This window comes from Amblyomma mixtum, chromosome 1 (assembly GCF_055824585.1).
Source record: "Amblyomma mixtum isolate Tamu chromosome 1, ASM5582458v1, whole genome shotgun sequence".
Classification (NCBI taxonomy): Eukaryota; Metazoa; Arthropoda; class Arachnida; order Ixodida; family Ixodidae; genus Amblyomma; species Amblyomma mixtum.
In genome coordinates, this window is record NC_143012.1 from 247,379,221 (window position 1) to 247,399,343 (window position 20,123).

The window sequence follows — 20,123 nt, forward strand, 5'->3', positions numbered from 1 at the left end:
TCCAGACCTTGTCTCCAGGGTAAAAATGGACGTCGCGTCGACGGAGATTGTACCGACGAGCGTCGGCATGTTGTTGATGTTGGGTACGGAGTCTGGCGAGTTGCCGAGCTTCTTCTGCGCGCTCGCATACTAGTCGGGCATCATCGGCGACGTCGACAGGTGGCTCGTGCGGTAGCATAGCGTCAAGCATCGTGGTGACCTGTCTTCCATGGACCAGCTGGAAAGGGGACATACCTGTCGTCTCCTGGACAGCGGTATTATAAGCGAATGTAACGTAAGGCAGTACCGCGTCCCAACTGCGGTGGGCGACATCCACGTACATGGCGATCATGTCGGCCATGGTCTTGTTCAGCCGCTCCGTCAGCCCATTCGTTTGCGGATGGTACGCAGTAGTTCGGCGGTGGCTGGTGCAGCTGAGACGGAGGATCTCCTGTGTGAGCTTGGCCAGAAACGCGGCACCCCGGTCAGTGATCAAAACGGCAGGGGCACCGTGACGGAGCACAATGCACTCAATAAAAAATTGGGCTGCCTCAACAGCTGTCGCCGACGGAAGTGCTCGGGACTCCGCGTATCGTGTTAGGTAGTCCGTCGCTATGATAACGTACCTGTTGCCCGACTGCGATGTTGGAAATGGACCAAGAAAATCCATTCCGACAGTGTGGAACGGAACAGGCGGTGGTTCGAGTGGTTGGAGAAGGCCAGCTGGTCGTATGGGCGGTGTTTTGCGCCTTTGACACTCTCGACAAGTTCTTATGTAATGACGGACGTACTTAGGAAGTGTCGGCCAGTAGTACCGTTCTCGAATACGTGAAAGTGTCCGGCTGTAGCCAAGGTGACCAGCTGTAGGATCGTCATGGCAAGCTTGGGCGACCTCGGCGCGCAGGTCTTCCGGCACAACAAGGAGCCACGACCTCGGACTGCTGTCGAAGTTCTGCTTGTACAATACACCATGCATTATCTTGAATGTCGGCAGTATGCGCTGGAAAATGCGAGGCACCGCAGCTTCGTGGCCTTCCAAGTGCGCCATCAGCTGATCAAGCTGAGGATCACTGCGTTGCCGAGCAGCCATATCTGCCATGTCCAATGCCCCAAGGAAGCCGTCCTCTTCGTCATTTTCGCCTCCCGGTGCCGGCTCCACGGGGGCTCGAGACAAGCAGTCAGCATCATGATGTTTGCGGCCGGACTTGTAGGTGATGGTGACGTCGTACTCCTGTAGCCGAAGGCTCCACCGAGCAAGGCGGCCTGCTGGATCCTTAATATTGGCGAGCCAGCACAGCGAATGGTGATCGGTGACGACACGAAAAGGGCGACCGTACAGATAGGGCCGGAATTTGGTGATGGCCCAGATGACAGCGAGGCACTCTTTCTCAGTTGTCGAGTAATTGCCCTCCGCCTGCGAAAGAGCTCGGCTGGCATACGCAATAACCCTCTCAGCGCCGTCCTGGAATTGCACAAGCACTGCGCCAAGTCCTTTGTTGCTAGCGTCCGTGTGGAGTTCAGTGTCGGCGTCTTGATCAAAATGGCCTAGTATCGGGGATGTTGCAAGGGCGTGTTTTAATTGGCGGAACGCTGATTGCTGCTCCTCGGTCCACTCAAAGGCAACGTTATCCTTCGTCAGGCGGTAAAGTGGCGCCGCGATCTGGGCAAAGTTCCGTACGAAACGTCGGAAGTATGCGCAGAGACCAAGAAAGCTTCTGACGGTCTTCTTGTCCGACGGTGGAGGGAAGGATGCGACGGCAGCCGTTTTCTCGGGGTCTGGCTTCACACCCACTTGGCTGACGATGTGACCAAGGAACTTTAGTTCACTGTATGCGAACCGGCACTTCGAAGGCTTGAGCGTGAGTCCGGCGTTCAGAAGAGCTTGAAGAACCGCTTCAAGACGCACCAGATGGTCTGCGAAAGTGCTTGAGAAGATGACAACGTCATCCAGATACACGAGACATGTCTGCCACTTTAGACCGGCGAGCACAGTATCCATGACTCGTTGAAATGTCGCGGGCGCTGTACACAGGCCAAACGGCATCATCTTAAACTCGTAGAGGCCATCCGGGGTTATAAATGCAGTCTTTTCGCGGTCGCGCTCATCCACTTCAATTTGCCAGTATCCACTCTTCAAGTCGATGGACGAAAAATAGCGGGCATGACGAAGACGGTCTAGGGTGTCGTCGATGCGTGGTAGTGGATACACGTCCTTCTTGGTCACCTTGTTGAGTCGCCGGTAGTCGACGCAAAATCGTAGGGTCCCGTCTTTTTTCTTCACTAGTACTACAGGTGCGGACCACGGACTGTTGGATGGTTGGATGACGTCGTCCTTTATCATTTCGCGCACTTGCTCCTGTATGGTTTCCCTTTCTTTCAAGGAAACGCGGTACGGCGGCTGACGAATCGGGTGCGTTGCGGTGTCGACAATAATTCGATGCTTGGCGACGGGTGTCTGGCGAACTCGGGATGTCGTCGCGAAACAGTTATTGTACCGATGCAAAAGAGAGAGCAGCTCACGTGTTTGGGAAGGCTCAAGTTTGGGGTCGATATCCAGGGGCAACGTTGTAGGGTCTCGAGTCTCGGGCGGGGCCACCTCTGTAGGCAGCGCAACAGCTTCACGAAGGCCGCTAAGTTCTTCCATTTGGGCTATAACTGACCCTTTTGTCAGGTGCTGCGGCTCGTTCCTGAAGTTGGTTACAAAGATGTTGGCACACCCTCGTTGAACATTTGCGACCCCTCGCGCAACACCAATGCCACGCGTAAGTAACAGCTGGACACTGCCTTCCAGAACGCCTTCTCCACATGCTGTTGTATCGGCTCGGACCGGCAAGAAAACTGTCCACAACGGCGGCAAGTGGACATGGTCGGCATCAACTTTCATCGCAAAGCCTGTGGCCCGAGGCGGTACTGGCGATGAAGAACGTGCGCGGAGGGTCAACCTGTTCTGCTATATGTCGATTACGGCGCCATATTCACGGAGAAAATCCATGCCCAGAATAACATCTTTAGAGCAATTCTCCAATATCACGAATGTGGCAGGGCACGTCTCACCGTGGATCTCGACGCGGGCAGTGCACTTGCCAACAGGGTTTACGATGTGGCCTCCCGCGGTACGTATGGGCGGTCCGTCCCACTGGGTGGTAACTTTGCGAAGACGCCGAGAGAAACTTCCGCTGAAGACCGAGTAATCGGCGCCGGTGTCCACAAGCGCCGTTACGTCGCGTCCGTCGATCAGATTGTGCACATTGCTAGAGGTTAAAAAACGATTCGCGCTTCCAAGGATGCCATCGGTCGAGCTGGGACATTCCAACGTAGACGGAGGTTCTTTACTTCGTGCGACTCCGGCCACGCCACCTCCAGGCGTCGCCGTACTCAGTTTTCCCGAAGTGGCGAAAGGCTCTCACGGCGAGACCCGCGAGAAGGGGATGGGATGGTGGGCGGCGAGGTGGCGGCGACCGGGAGGTGCGAGGACAAGCTATAACCGGTGATGGAGAACGTCGAAGGTAGTCTTGTATGTCGCGGGGCTGTTCACCGTAGCGGGGGCACGGATCAGCCCGGTTAAAACCCCTTAGGCCAAGCTCGCGGTATGGACAGGAGCGATACATGTGGTCAGGCTCACCGCAGTGAAAACACAATGGTCGCCGGTCCGCAGTCCTCCAGATGTCGGTCTTCCTGCGTCTCGGCGGTCCCAGGCGGGCATCAGACGGGTGCAGGAACTCGCGGCGTTGAAGGCCAGAATCGGGAGCGCTCTGGACTTGGCGATGGGCGGGAGGCGGACGACGAACTGCGGCGGCGTAGCTCAGAGTTGGTGGGTCGGCTGCAGCTACAATTGGGACGTCTTCTGGCGCCAGCGTGTGTCGCAGTTCCTCGCGAACGGCCGACGCGATGGAGACAGAGGCGGGCTGCTCAGGAGAAGGGAAGAGCTTTTTCAGCTCCTCGCGGATGACGTCGCGAATTATTTCTCGAACATCGGCTAGACCAACTCCGCCCAGGCCAGACGAGGCAAGACTTGAGATGGCAGGAAGGGCGCTCAGTCTCTGAAAGTGACTGGTTCTTGTCGCCAATGCGTGCTCGATATTTGTAGCTTCGGCGACAAATCCGGCTACTGTGGTCGGAGGATTGCGTATGAGGCCTCCAAAGATGTCATTCCGGACACCCCTCATCAACGCCCGTACCTTTTTCTCCTCAGTAGCCCGCGGGTCGGCGCGGGCACTCAGACGCAGCACGTCTTCGACGAAGCTTCTAACGCTTTCGGTGGGTCCCTGGATGCGAGCGTGGAGCAGATCTTCTGCTTGCTGTCGCCGGTGTTGGTTCGCGAATGTGCGTACCAGTTCGCTTTTGCATGTCTCCCATGATGTTAAAGAAGCCTCATGGTTCTCAAACCAATACTTTGCTGTGGCTTCCAAGGAGAAGTACAGATTCTGCAGGCATTGGTCAGGAGTCCACCCGTTATGTCGAGCTACTCTTTCATAGTGCTGGACCCAGTCTTCAACATCGTCGAGGCCATCGCCACGGAACGGGACGACAGATCTTGGAGTGACAGGCACGTAGACGATCCTCGACGCAATCGCAGGGTCGGTTTGTTGTGACTGGGACGCCATGGTGACGTTGGCTGTCCTAGATGTCCGCGATCCCTCGGGCAAGAGTCCGAATTCCGGCGCTTGGCCTTGCTGACGTCGGCTAGCGCGAGTCTCAGTTTCTGCCGAGGGCTCCTCCAAGAAAACTCGACGGCCAGGACTTAGGACGGGGCTCGAACTACGAGGCGGGGTGCGCTGCATGAGATGCGTTACCCAGCACCTCCACCAAATGTCACGGATTGACGTACAGGCCGGCGGCGAGAACTGGTGAAGACAGAGAGCACAGAACAAAACAGGCAGGTCCACCAGCAGCAACGTCGTCGTCGGCGCGCCGCAATCGCTACTCGTCTTTTTCTTCCACTCGCGACAATATACCTTTTCTTCACACCACAAAACCTTTTACTCGCGTTCCTGGCGGGATGAGTACACATTACCAAATGCGTAACTAGTTTTTTCTTGAAAAAATTGCGCGATAGGTGAATTGTGTTACGAGTAATACAAACCAGTCGCGTTTCGGTGCAGTCTAGTAGGACAACGTACACTGACCGACGCCAACAAATGATCATCACTTTTCAGCATTGTTCACGCAAATTTAACGTAACATTCAAGGAACAGGCATCACTCCCGTCTTAAATAGTGCTTCCGTATGTTCCTGCTCAAGCGGGACAGAGACAAATACATGTAACAAAGCGGGGAAAATCATTATTAAAAAAAAAACGCCCCATTTACTTCGTTGTCAGAGCTGAACAATATGAGATACCCTAATTCATGGCTTTTTCTGCTGCTACATAAGGATATCATGTTCAGTCTACGTGCAGTATCCGCAAACTCACCCTAAATTATACTGTAGCCTGTTTAACATTCGCATGAGTGCGCCATCAATCACAGTATGCTTCCCAGGCCTGTTCAGCTCATCCGCAGGACGGCATCAAACTTATCGTTATACAAACAAGGGACACCAGTCCTATATATCGAACGCATTGCAAAAAGCTTCAAATCCAATAAATAGATTATATCGTTATAATTAAAGATAACACGCAACCGTTCATTGAGCGCTCCTTGTTTAATCTGTCCTTTTCTCTCTTGCCTCCTCGATTTATTCTGCGCATGCACATAATTACACGTACATACAAAAAACTTACGGCTCACACATGCAGTGTGTGCAAGCACAAGTGTGTTTCTGCTTGTCAGTGCTAATTAGTTTGACACACAGCATGGACGAACGGCTGCTTGCGTGTCACCTCCCGCCAAATTTGCCCAAAGCGTGAGCTGAGTGCACCGCAATGAGAACAGACATCACTCAGATGTCGTCTGCAGATGACCGCATTAGATGACTGCACAGATGTCTCAGGTATGCAAATCATCATCAGGAAGGGCTAGACTAGTCGTGAGGTAAGCAATACACTCTGTTTTTTTATATAAAAGTAATTTACCGCAACTCCGTTTTCAAACCAACTCACACACAGAGAAGATGGGCGCTGTCATCCAGGTCTGTGTGCTCGACTGAACAAAAAGTGAAGTGCTGAATTTGCCTAGAAAAAATGCGTCACCAACAAGCCTCGCATTGTGTTCTACTTAAGTATTCTGTTTATGTGGTCAAGAACAGATTGCCTTCTAGCACACCACACATGTATTTATGTCATTCACTGCCCATTCAACTTACCACATGCTTAAAATGTCAGGCGCATCACGTTTTTACTGGGAAAGGAATTCTCGCGTCATCTCAATGCAAATAATACATATTTTGAAGTAAAGCTTCAAGCCTTATCGAGGAACCTCCACTGTCGACCTTCAGCCTGCAGAGTCATCCCTCAGCTACCCTCTTCTTTCCGCATACGCTAGCCAGGATGAATTCTTTAAGCTCGCACCCACTACAGGCCTAGATTCACCACCCCGTCCACCGCCCACCATCACCCTCCAAAATCTCTATCCATCACCCATCTATCCAACTCTACTCATAGGAAGCTCTATCCAGCACCCACCACCAAGCCATCAAACTCTACCCTTCACAAGGCCTACACCCAATAGAAACCACGCCGGAGTAGAACAAAAAATCCACGCCCAGTTGAAATCCAGTGATGTAGCGGGAAACGAGGCTACCCTCCAGAATCGCTACCCACCAGCCACTGCCCCAGCCCTGCCCAACCCTCCTAGTTAGGCGGCTACCACCCTCACACCGCCATCCACGACCCACTTCCTTCTACCTTCACCTTCCAGATAAATTCTGTAGGGTGGATTACCTAGTTCATTAAATTTTATTCGTTCGCTCACTCACACGCGCGTGGGTCTGAAGGTTCGGGCTAAAATAAAAGCTTTAATTAGAGCAAAAGTGCCAAAATAATTATTCTTATTAGAAATTCGATACTCCTGTTATTTCTTCATACCAGTAATTAAGCCGTGCTCGAATGCTAGTTATCTCAGCTCATGTTTTTAAACTTGCCAGTGAGTGCTTGCTGTGGCACCACGTATGAACCTATCTTGTTTGGCAAATCACCAAAATAATTCTTCTGAGTGAGTCGAGTGCAAATAATTTATAATAAGGTGGGAAGTTTTAATGACCCCCACAACTTTCTAAAGCGTATTTGGTGAAAAAAAATTGTTCCTTGATACCACGGAACACTGCTGGAGATCTAAACGTACATAGTGCATTTCACACACTCTGAAACTGGTTGTATGTATTCATTCAAAGCTACGCGCTATTACGGGGATGACGTTAAGGTTTCTCACTAACAATTAATTCCGTAAGAATTTGTTCGCGGCTGTATATAAGGCATACATCGCAGACGTAACGCCACATCAGGTATGAAACGCTGCCTTGATCACATTTATCTTCTTTTGGGATTCTGGGTTACTACGGTATTAGAAAAAGAAACATATTTCTAAGTATGAAATGCAGTTAGCTCCTGTTCTTAGACGACTGAAGAGAAACTGAGGCGAGGACTGCACCACACCGAACGGAGAACGTCCCGCCGAACCTGTAGCAAACTTTTCAAAAGTTTTACGTCAACATGCTAAAGAGACCGGCGTTCCGTGAGCGGAAGGGTGCTAGGGGACCTTCGAATTATCTGCTATTACAGCGAAGATTGTGTAGAGAAGCGTGCAGCACAGTAATTCCATATCCTCGTAGCCGGCAAGCAGCGACTCCTACAGGCCTGTGAAATGTTAGATGTGAAATGGCATTTGTGGGCATGTGTGCGACAAGACTGGCGCGCTGCACCGGTCCACTGAGTCCACTGCGCCGGTCTCAACACTAGGAGTTATCGTCAGGTGGCGCACGCACGCAGTGCAACATGGTTTGGGTATTGGAGGGGTGGGGGGAGCGGTCAAAGACTTTTGGTCCTGACTATACTTCAACGACAACCCTCACCCGGTGTTTCTTTGCAAGCAGTATTTCTGTTCTTACATCAGTGGACACCGAAGGCTATCAAGCGCGCGCAATTAACGCGTCCCTGCTCTGTGTACGGATATTTGATGTCGGACTTTCTATGTTACTTAAACAGAATTTACCCCCAGAGTTTGCGAAATGTGCCGGTCGAAGCTTACGGCCCTCCCCTCACTTTCGATATCTGATACAAGTGGCGTCTCGAATAATCTGAATGGAGGAAATTTAATTATTTGTTAGCTCATCATCGCAAATCTGACTGAACATCCCCACGTTGCACTTTGTGAGCAAGGGATACTTTTGTATTTCTACAGCAACTGCGCTTCCAGGACTCCAGAAAATGTTCCTGGCATGGTTTTGAGCATACACAATCTGCTGTGAAACTATCGAGTGTTGGATCGCAATGTTCACCTTTGAATCACAGCGCAAAACCCGGAATGCCATATTCGCCAGAAAGCTAGACAACTTATTTTAAGATGACTTGTTCAAATTCTTTAAGGTGGCAGTTAATTTCACATCAGTGTTCCTTCCAGGATATATCACTTTGCAGCCCAGATGTTATAGTAAGTGGACCGTGCCAGCCCGGGCTCCTGGTAATGAAGAAATTGTAAAGAAAAGTTGAAGCGCGGAAACATGGGGTGCGTTCTGAAAAATTATCACCTGAAAGTTTGCCACACACTATACGCCCACCACACCACAGTTGTTAAAAAAGCCCTTAAGATGATCGCCTCCGAGAGGGAAATGAAGATCGCATCTTAGGCTATTTTTGTCCTCACAGAAAACAAAAATACAAAGCTGCACAAGAAAAGAAAACCTGCCATCAGCACTGGATTTAAATATTGTATCTCAAAGTCTATTGCAAATAGTTACTCAAAACTAAAGGCCTCACCTGGGAAGTTCTCAAAGACATGGCTCATATACTCTTTTCAGCTTCCTTCCAACGTGGCTAGCGACAGAGGAGCTTGTATAGAGAGGAAAGCTTCCATGGTTGTGCTTAAGCCTTACCTGGTGAGCGCGAACAGCCATGGCTCTGCCCCGCGGGCTTAGACGGTGAACGCGTCTCTCACTAACGGGGAATCTGTGCCAGTATACAAACACGAAGTTTTCCTTCCCTTCCAGATCAGAGCAGTAGTAAAAAGGTACACCGGCGTAGGCTGCCAGGCCTCTCACTATTTGTTTCTCCTTAGCAGGCCATTACCGATCCTCTTTATTTCTCAGAAGCGACACCGGACACGCACGAGCTGGCGAAAGTGGGCGGTGTGTCACCGGCAACCGAAGCCTCTGGCCGGCAACTAGGCTGGAAGAGGAGGACGTCAGGACAAGCTACTGCCTCTCCACCTACGTCGTTTTTTAGGGTAGTAAATGCTGGCCATAAACAAACGAGATGGATTATCAAACAAAAAAAAAGGACAATAGTGCATTGCTTGCTTTTGTTACGATTTATTTTTTCTTTGTCTCCGGACTGCACGTTATCGCCGCCCATGAGCAGACTTTCCTCTACCGTTAGTGCTCAGTAACTTGTGTAAGTGAAGGCCGCCGACACTTATGGTTATGTTTTTTCCATCCTTGATCGTTACGGTCAAGCCAACTTTTTGTATGAGGCTTGCCAGTGAGTTTCTCACTTTCTTACCGGCAATGACAACAACCCTATGTGCATCGTACAAAGCCTTCACCTCAAAAGCCACGTCTTTCAGTCGTTGTCGACCTCGCCCTTCACGCCGGGGATTATGCATAGTGTCGGAGTTTCCGGAGCAAACTGATGGCAAGGCTTCCTTCATGCCAGTTAACCACCTGTCCCTTTCCTCGCATACTATTGTTAAAGAGCTCCAACAGGGGGAGGCCCAAACAAGGAAAAAGTATAATAATATTTAGTGCTTGCATCAACCATACCTCTTAATGAGCATTATAAACGTAAATAGCGAAAGTGCTTATTGCATACCTACTCTAATGCGTGGTTCTAAATCGTGGCATGGCGGCTGAGTCTAATAATGAGGATTTTCACTACTCTTAATTTTTTAATACGGTTAAATCTCTGCGCCAGCAATTCTGACCACTAATACATCGAAATGCTTCCTACATCTATATCGCTAATAATTGCTAAGACCCTGATGAAGCCAGTCCCTCTTCGTGCAAAGGCATCTCTTGCCGAATAGCACCAAGCATGACGCACGAGCAGTTCACATTAACCCTGCTTAATTAGGCGCATTTGCCCGGCACTGAGAATACTTGCTGTGCAAATTCAGAATATAAAGCAATAACTACACAATATAAAAAGAAATTAATGCAAGATTACTTTCTTTTTCGCTGATATGCGCATGCTGATAAATTTTACCCGAAGTTCGTGAATGGCGTACGTTAAATAGATTTTTGCGGCGGCTCATGGCACAGAAATAATGCTTCCCATCGCGCTGTTGCGGGGTGACGTGAATTATTGGCCGTGCTTTTACAAAGCTGTACTGAACCCTCGAGATCACAAGCGTAGCCGAGTGGTGCCAACACACTCCAAAATGCAGAGTTATTGAGCTATGCAGCCATTCAAGAGGAATGTGTTAAAATATTTTATACTCCAGGTTGGTTACAGGAGAGTGACAGAATATTTCAGAAGTTCGTGGCAGTTCCCGCACAAGCATTCTGTTTGTGGGCGCGAAGACTAACCACTGGTGTAAATAATTTATAACTGCCGAGGATGAGCTAGATGGCGCTGCAAACGCTAGAATTCTTAAGGCGGTTGACTGTTCCGAGGTTAGCGCAGGTGTCACAGAACCAGCGCCGTATTCTTAAAGCTGTTGGTAAGTTTTCGTTGTGACCTCAAATGGCGATTATTAGACGCCTTAGTAACAGTGACTGGTGTGCACATGGCCGTCAGGCAATGGCAGGCTAGTGTTGCGTAAGAAGACTAGTGTAATAATGTCACACAGAAGTAGCGATAAGCGATAACTCCGGCGAAGCGAATGGACGAGCAGGCTACCGCAGAATTCTTCATTAGCCAAAGTGAGAAGGCAGAACGGCACCTGGTGCGGTGGTCTGGAGCACCGTGCTCCTCATCTCTTCAGCGTATCCTGATGCCTTTCTTTGCTACGTACCTCACACTGCACGATAAAACAGATATCTTAGAAAAAGGTCATGCGAGGAACCCGCCTAGTGCAATCCTTTACACATTTTATTATACCAGGAAAAAAAAAGAACAACAGAAGGGCTGGAATGCCTCAGTTGAAAAAGCGAAAGTTAGCAGGGCAAATTAGCGCAAGTGTGATCATTATCTCAACATATAAGGGAGTCTGCATCGATGTGCGTAGATTTTTTGGTCCTTCAAGTCGCGCGGAGATGACAGAGGCGCTCGTTTGCACTGTCACCCACAAGTTTTCAAGCATGAAGGTTGGCACGAAAAGAACAGCGTTGCAACCTGAGTTCCTTCTCCTCTACACCACTGCAGCTACACCTACTCTTAGCTCTGCCCCTCTAGCGAAAAGCAGCTAAGTACTGTTCTTCTGCAGAGACTGGCTTCTTCCATCATAAATGAGCATGCAGTTTGGTACTTCGTCGTTCTCGGTTTAACGAGATATCATCTCATTTGCAGTGCCATTAGAGAGCCCCCCCCCCCCCCCCCCCCCCCCCCCCAGTTTACACGTTTTCATTTGCACAAGAAGATCACCGCAGGAAGCTTCTCCTGTGGAGGGGAGAGGGGGGATATAGTTAATGGTAAGTTGGCAATGAAGGAGAGTTACGCACTTGCAGGGGGCTTAGGCAAGGTGCGCGAGTATTGCGAAAGTGAGTTCTCATAACGCCACTACCCAGTTTTGCTGTTTGTTGTCTAAGATGAAGCTTCCCATTCTTCTCTCTAAGGCTACTAAAGCGTTGGTAACATGTTGGTAACATGTTGGTAACGCGAAGCTTTCACCATCTAACGCGCGATGAGCGAAGTACAAGTCTGCTTCCGACGCTTACGTCAACGCAATCAAACGAACAAAGAATAACTTTTTGTCTGCCACATTACCAACTATTTTGAAAACGAGTGTTAAGAAATTCTGGCGCGTTATACACCCTGAGAACGACCCATTAATTAGACTACAAGATGCCTCCAGTAGCCTTATCCCCAGTGATCTTTGTGCTTCCGTGCTGAATAACACAACTCAGGACGTTCTACGTCCGCCGCTTATGAACGTGGGTGGCGCTGATGAACACTCTCAAGGTTAGGTTCCTTGTAAACATAAATACCCCCGAAAGCAGAAGATTTGACAGCTGTCGCCGTAGCTCAGAGGTAGAGCACCGGACGCGTAATTCGGAGGTCGTGGGTTCAGATCCCACCGGCGGCAGTGGTTGTTTTTTCTTCTGCTTTTCTAATCAATTAGCTTTAAGCGATAACATATTCAGTAATGTTCTAAATTGATCAACACCACAAAATAAATAAGTATATAAAAAAATCCCCGGTGCCCCTTGGTTTCTGTGGCTGTTGGCTTCTTTCATATTCATAACGAGCCCCTCATTCCCCTTCCCTTGTTTGCTACATTCGTTGAAAACTTTTCCTCCATTTCAAGCGTTAATCTGCCTCACATACAGCACCACAGGTTCCCGACAATGTCACCTATAACTATCGATCCACCTGGCATAGCAAATTAATTGAATCTTTGAAAAATGATTCTTCACCTGGTTCTGGTGCGATTAGCGCTAAATTTCTAAAAAATACTTGTGCTTATAGTTCAGTTATACTAACCAAACTTTTTCAACAGTCACTCGACACAACAAGCCTTCCTAACGACTAAAAAATTGGGAAGGTGGTTCCACTTCATAAGTCCGGTGGTAAGCACTCCCCTCAAAACTTTCGTCCCATTTCGCTCACTAGCACATGCTCCAAATTACTAGAACATATCATTTTCAAGCATCTCGTTACCTTTCTCGATGAGAATTCATTTTTCACACCTGCGCAACATGTTTTTCGTCAAACATACTCGAGTGAAATTCAATTGCTTGCCTTTACTGATAAGCTATACCGCATACTTGACAACTCATCTTGTGCTGACTGCATTTTCTTGGATTTTTCCAAAGCCTTTGATAAAGTATGTCATAAATTGCTGCTACATAAATTGAGCCATCTTAATCTCAATCCTAACGTCTTCGACTGGACTAAATCTTTCCTTCTTAACCGTCGGCAATTTGTGCATGCTAATAGCACTAACTCACCGATTGCTAACGTGCTATCTGGTGTTCCACAGGGATCGGTCCTTGGACCACTCCTATTCTTAATCTATATTAATGACCTTCCTTCTGCCATATCTTCCAACATTCACCTTTTTGCTGACGATTGTGTAATATTTCGGGAAATAATGAACGTTAACGATACTGACACTCTCCAGTCAGACCTCAATTTGATGTCAGGCTGGTGCACTACATGGAATATGAAATTAAACATTAATAAATGTAAAGCTTTGCGTGTTTCCCGTGCACCTAACGCTCTTCCTTCATAGTATTTTAATGGCACTCCTCTTGATTGCGTAGAAACATACAAGTACCTAGGTATTCATATCACTCAAAATTTAACATGGTTTATTCATATTGACTACGTTATTAATAACGCTAATTGCATGTTAGGGTACTTACGTCGCAATTTCTCAGCCGCTCCCTCATCTCTTAAGCTTATACTCTATAAAACACTTATACGTCCTGAACTAGAATACGCAGCATCAATATGGGACCCTACACATGATAACCTTGTATATTCCTTGGAACTAGTCCAAAATATTTCCGTTCGCTTCATGCTTTCAACTTACAACCGTACGGCAAGCATCACAGCCATGAAATACGTGTCACTCCCACGGTTACAATCTCGCCGTAAAATTGGTCGCCTAACACTATTTCACAAGCTATATCATCACTTTACGCTTCACGACTATTTCATATCACTCCCAGAATACATTTCACGTCGCATCGATCACCGCCACAAGGTTGGCATCCGAACATGCCACACCAAATCTTCTTTTCAGTCATATCTTCCTCGCACATCTGTGGAATGGAACCGCCTCCCCCCCCCCCCCCCCCCCCCGATATTGCAGCCATTGCAGATAACAAAACTTTTCACGATGCAATAGCTAACATTGCTTATTCTGAAAGAAGTTTATCATGTGTTATATCTGTTTCCACTGTGTTATGTACATTGATTTTTTTTTTTATTTACGCTTTGTGAATGTTGTTTGTTTTAATCTGGAGAAAATTTATTTTGAACTACCTGTTTTCACTGTATTATATTCATTGTTCTTTATCCTAATTAACCCACTCCCCTCTGTAATGCCTTTGGCTTTGAGGGTACAATAAATAAATAAATAAATAAATAAATGTGCTAATCTCCTATTGCTTCGGACACTTGTGTTAAGAACGTGAAGCAGGTATCCAAGGAGACCATTCCATTGCCATATTCTCAGCAAAGCAAAGGAGGCGTTCCTTGGGGCAGAAACAAATCTGCAATGGCAAGGTGTTCTAAATGAAAGAGCTCAGCGCTCCTGCCACGCATTCTGAAATAATGGACTTTCGCTCTGCACAGGTATGTTCCATTACCAGGTACATTGTAACATCGCATCCACCGCACAAATCTGAAGGAGTCCTTACCAGTTGCAAGCGAGCTACCAGCCTTCCCTATTTTTACAGCATCGACGCGTACAAGTATAACGCAGAAGCCTAAAAAAATCCACCTAAAAAGGCGTGGCCTCTTGCGCCACGTGGTAGTGACACATCGTAAATCACTGTTCAGCGCCACTTTTCTTGTCGCGGTTATAACGAAGCGGCCTTCGGAGGCAACCTCCTTCTAGTGGAATAAACGGGAAAATAATTGAAAATGGCTTTCAAGCAGGAATGTCGATATAATCTATTTACTGCCTACATGGGCAGAGTTCAAAAGAAACTTTCTTCCCTTCGTGTTGTCTGTAAGAGGCCAACGTCCCTTGAATTCCGTCTTCCTAGTCATTAATGACGATGCTTCACAAAGCTGATTATCTAAAGGTCGCATGGATAAAAAAAAATCTTACGCTGGAGGTTTACGTTTCAAGCCCGAAGGACCACAAATGCAGCGTCACCGGCCAAAGAGCTGAACCAGGAGCTAACACCGGAGTCGCACTGTCGCACTCTAATAGTTTCACTAATCACATTAATTAGCTGATGATAACACGTAGCCTAAAGGATTGAAAGCTGGAGGTGGCGCAACATTTTTCCTTGTGATTTTCAGAGTACTATCAAGGAGGAGAGAGTTCTAATCATAGGATAAATAAACCTATCAATTTTAGAAAGAATAACCGTCTTCAAAGAATCGATTCTTATGAAGGAGTATTTTCGAAATGGGGCACGGAACAATGAAGGCATTGGTAAGGAAGAATTTCATCAGAAAATCTGTCATTGGCCTGATGTTTCTGGAGAAGAGTTTTGGAAAACAGGGTGCTCCCGCTCCAAAAACATCCAAGGTTCTTATCCCGTGTTCGGGTTTTCAGTTCCTGAAGACGAGGTTGTTTACTTGGTGCCGCGTTTTTTCATAACAGAACTGAGGCGATCGATTTTCCCGGGTCCCGCAATTCCCCCGGCTGTAATTTAGAATCCCATCTAGCATGCACCACGCTGCCACAGCCCTTGGCTAGAGGGGAAGGAATCTGTCCGTCGCTGTTTCCTGCGGCGTCGCGTTCGCTTCGAGTCATTAGTTTGACGCTTTAGCAGAGTTTCCCAGAATATTTCAACCTTGGTACGAAACTGGGTTTGCAGCTTACCTGACGTCATGGTGGTCGTTATCTCCTCTTCAGAGCCGCTTTCATCCTGCTTGCAAATTTAAGGGCTCACACCCTTTTTACGTTCGTTTCCATTCCATTTTTTCTTTTCAGTTACCTCCAGGACTTGCTAATTTCGTTCTTCTTACCACATAGGGCGGCTCTGACCCAAAGTTCATTTGCACAATCTCAACCAGAAGTTTTAGAAGTCCGCGATGGTTGATTCCATTAAGAACTGATGTTGTTCAACAGAGAACCTAGTTATTTTTGAGAAGATGAAAACTGCTTTCATGCCGATTTGTTTTCCCTCCCAAAGTCATGGTTTTGGGATGCTGACGGCTGATCCTAGTTTCTAACCGAATACATGATTTAGAATCCGTTTCGAAGAACATATACGGCCGCCATGCTAACAGTGGGTAAAAAAGACGCCCTTTTCAAAATACAATAAAAAGGCGAAAAAGTCTTGCATTATCCCCTAAATGACATTTCAGCCTCTCCGCTGTAGTTTTCAGCAATTGTTAGATTCGGCAATCTAGAAGGTAAGTACGCACGATAGATTTCCATCGATGTGTACTACAAACGTGATAGCTTCTTTCATATGGCATTGCAGAACTGTTAATATACGCGGTGTAAAGAGACAAGCTTTCTCGTTTAAAAGCCACAAGGAAACACTTTTCAGTCGAGGTCTCTTCACCTTGTAGGTGGAGGTAGGATGTAAGAACACTCGCCGCCTCCTGAAGTCTCGCTAGAAATGTTATCGTGGAACTGCTGCTGTTGAGATTTAGGTGTTAAGTATCAAACGCATTTAGTGAAAAGGCAGTCAAAATTGATTACACAAGTATTGGATGGTATGGTATATGAGATTTAAAGATAAATGGCTGCGCATGGCATATCAGGGTTAATTTCCATTCCGTGGGATTCTTTAACGGGCAGTCATATCGCAGAGAATACGCGAGTTTGCATAATGTCAAAAGTTCTCCGTGAAAAATTTTGGATATTGAAAAATTGTAAGATACGCGAATCGAAATATTCAAGCTAATGGTCAGTTGTAGTCGATGAGTAGCGAAATCTTTCTTTTACAATGTTTTCATCGCTCGCATGGAGCAGCTAAAACTGCCGAAAAAAAAACGAACGGGAAACACTTTTGGCGAGAGCAAAAAAATTGAAGCCTACTGACGGGAGATCTGCGGTTATATTCAATGCTATCGTGATATCATACAATTTATAAAATATTGCGATCGTAAACTTGTTCCCGTTTAAAAATGCTTTTGTCCAGAATTGTTGGGCATGTTCTGCTTCATTACCATGCGGCAGTGGCGACAATAGTCCTATCCTGCGTCCAATAGTAATGCGTGTTTTGCAATAATTTGAATTTTTTCTGTGGTGGTTATATTCCAGAACTACCTTTCCCTCACTTAATAGGTCGGTACTGCGACTTTCCACGAATCACATCGAAGGTATTGGCGTTCAGATCCAGATAAGACAGGCGGAAATTCAGGTTCATGGCTTCTAGGACGGCCGTTTCCGCTACCTTATCGTTTCCACAACGTGCGCCATTCAGCGTAGGTATCAGGTTTGGAAGAGTCGACATAAGTCAATATATTTTTGCAAGGTTCTCAAGATAAGGCTCAAGGATTTGGCCGAAGATTTTAATGTTTTTATCAAGGTAAAGTCAGCAAGTCATCAGGTCGGCGGCTACAACAAAAAGAAAAATAATACTAGTGTCTAAAGCAACACCAAACACTCTACCTGACAAAATACGCTATTGAGGGCAGCCAGTATTTAGTCACAGACTACGCACTGAGCGGCTCGTAAAGGCCTGAAAATGACACAAATCTTTCAGGGGAACCAACCGAAATCACGCTATAGCTAAGCTGCTTTGGGAGGTTCACAGCGTAAGGTTTGACGATAAAGAATATGCAGCAGCCTGAGCTGTTTCGTCTTTCTCTCTACGTCAGCTTACCAAATACTCAGTACCATCAGGCTGTAACGCTCGTCTCCTCTGGCAATCTTTCTTCGCACATCTTTCAACTCTCTATCTGCATGTGGCAGCGGTTGTGGCTCAGCTCGAGCCAGTCGGCAGGCCCGTGCAATTTCCTTTTCAACCTTCTTTAAGTCGCAACAACAACATTCAGTGCCATCACACGCTCACTCTGTGGAGAAAGTTATGAGCAGCCTGTAGGCTAGAGAACAAAGTGATCGAGTTTGCTTCACGCGGAAAGCCTTCTTTCGTGTGCTATTTTGCGCCACGAACAAGCTCATCATGTTACACCTTCGCTTATGCATACTAAGCATCTCTAAGTGAAGTAAGTCATTCCGAGGATAAACTTGAGAGATTCTGTTCAGACTTTACTAACTATATATTTTTGTACGAGGAAACTAGAAGTTTTTTTTTTTTTTTTGAACTCATTCAGTTCACTTCTGCGCGTGCCTCTTTTCTTCTGCCCACACTAGAATTTTGGAAATGGTTAACCTTGACAAAGGACACTATTCACAGACTATTCACTATTAACAAAGAAGAAATATTCACACGGCTCCGCACGTCACTTCAAGATTACTAGAGCAGCTGGTGCAAAAGGCTGCGGTGAGGATCCGCTTGGCGTACCCAGGCGCTACCCCGCGGCATGCACGCGTCTTTTAGACGTCTTCTATGTGTTGCATGTGGAAATACATGCCCCGTGCGCTCAAATTTTGGATTCAGTTTTCGCTGCTGCACTTGTCAAGCACTTTTCTGAGCTGTTACAGCCAGTCTGCTCAATTTCGACGCACCGAACCTCGTTTTACTTTTCCGGGCAGCCACACATCACTATCAAACGTGGCTGCAACGTTCTCGAACGTATTAAATTTAGTTATCAAAAAATGCATTATCAGAAAGCGAAAAGTGTCCCTGAGGGGACCCAGAAATAGTCGTTTCGGAATAAATTACTAAGCTAGGTCATTTAGAAATCAATAAAAGATTAGTGCTCCGCTGAAAGAAAGGAAAATTTGTCACCATGAGAACGAGGAACTCTTCAGTATTCCATGTTTGCCGTATTTCGCAATATTTATTTCAATAATCACGCAGGTTCACTCAGGCCTATATTTCGACTTTGTTTTGAGTAGCCCAACCTTTATACTTTTCCGCAAAACCTCAGTAAACGGCTTTCTTCATCCACTGCAGCTGCAAGCTTGAGCAAAATGGGAATATTACGGGAAAGTCTTTCTTCGCCTCTATTTTTTTTTCCTGGCTTCACCACCCATCATTGCTTGCTAATGCGTTTAAAAACGGCCTCGAGAGGAAACATTTTGCGTGAGGGGTTATTTTTAACCTCTTTTCTAAGCGGCACTTCAACGAAAGCTATATTTTCGTAAATATTAATTGAGACCATGTATTAAGCTATTCCGTACCAGTGCCCACTCCAAATCAACGCCTAGACACTTCGCCCACAACTAACGCCTCTGCTTTTCTATGCTCTGACAACAAGTCAAGCTTATCGTAGAGCCCAGCACCTGAGCTAGGGTCCTTTTACTTATTTTACTTTGCTTCATATTGTATACATACTGGCACACAATCAGAGTTACGACCCTTCCGTGGGAAATCGCCGAAACCAGCTCCAGCTCCTCTCAAGTTTTCAGCGACAAATTACGCATAGAGGGAAAGAAATTTGCGCCGCAGCCGAAAAGTATGCTCGAGCTTCTGCCCTCTTCTGCGAGCTGCCTGAAACTTGTGAATCAGAAGTGCCTGAATCTGAATCTGAATATAATCTGCGTTAATAAAATCTCAATTATTGGAAATTTGTTAACCAGCTTACGAGATAAGAAGATTCACCGGTTTTCTGATGTCCGCCAACCCTGGAAGTACTATGCCGCAAAGCCCTACTTTTACCTCAAAAGTCCTACTTTTGAAGGTTACTTAAAGTCCTCTGTGAAACACCTGGTATATATGTAGAACCTGTTTCACTCCAGTTAGATTGCCCCTACATTGTTTCTGCTCCATGATGTTCCCAGGTTTCTATATGGGCCCGTTTAGACGATAGTGTAGCGACTCCTAGCTTAAGCAACAGCCAAGAGTTCGGGGCAATGAATAATGTCTGCTTTTTTCGGCTGTTACTTGGCGTTCACAACCACTTCGTACCTTTCACATTTGAAACCGTCATCGCTGTTAGTGACACACACGGTAAACGAAAAGCCCACTTCTTGCACCTAATTATTGTATTACGAATAACAATCTATACTTCTTTTGCTGTTCCATAGTTCATCATCAATTTGTCTAAGCCTTTTTTTTTCCTTTTAAAGCAACAAAATGAACGAACATCCCTGCTGAGGAAGTGCTCGAGATGTGTTTCAGCTTCTAATTTTGAAGCACAGAATGGGTGCAAATCTGAGGAGCTGCAGATCTATAGTCGGATCGAAGGAGAATCCGAAGAGGAGTGTTCCGGGCTATGTGCGCCCAAACAAAAGGAAAAC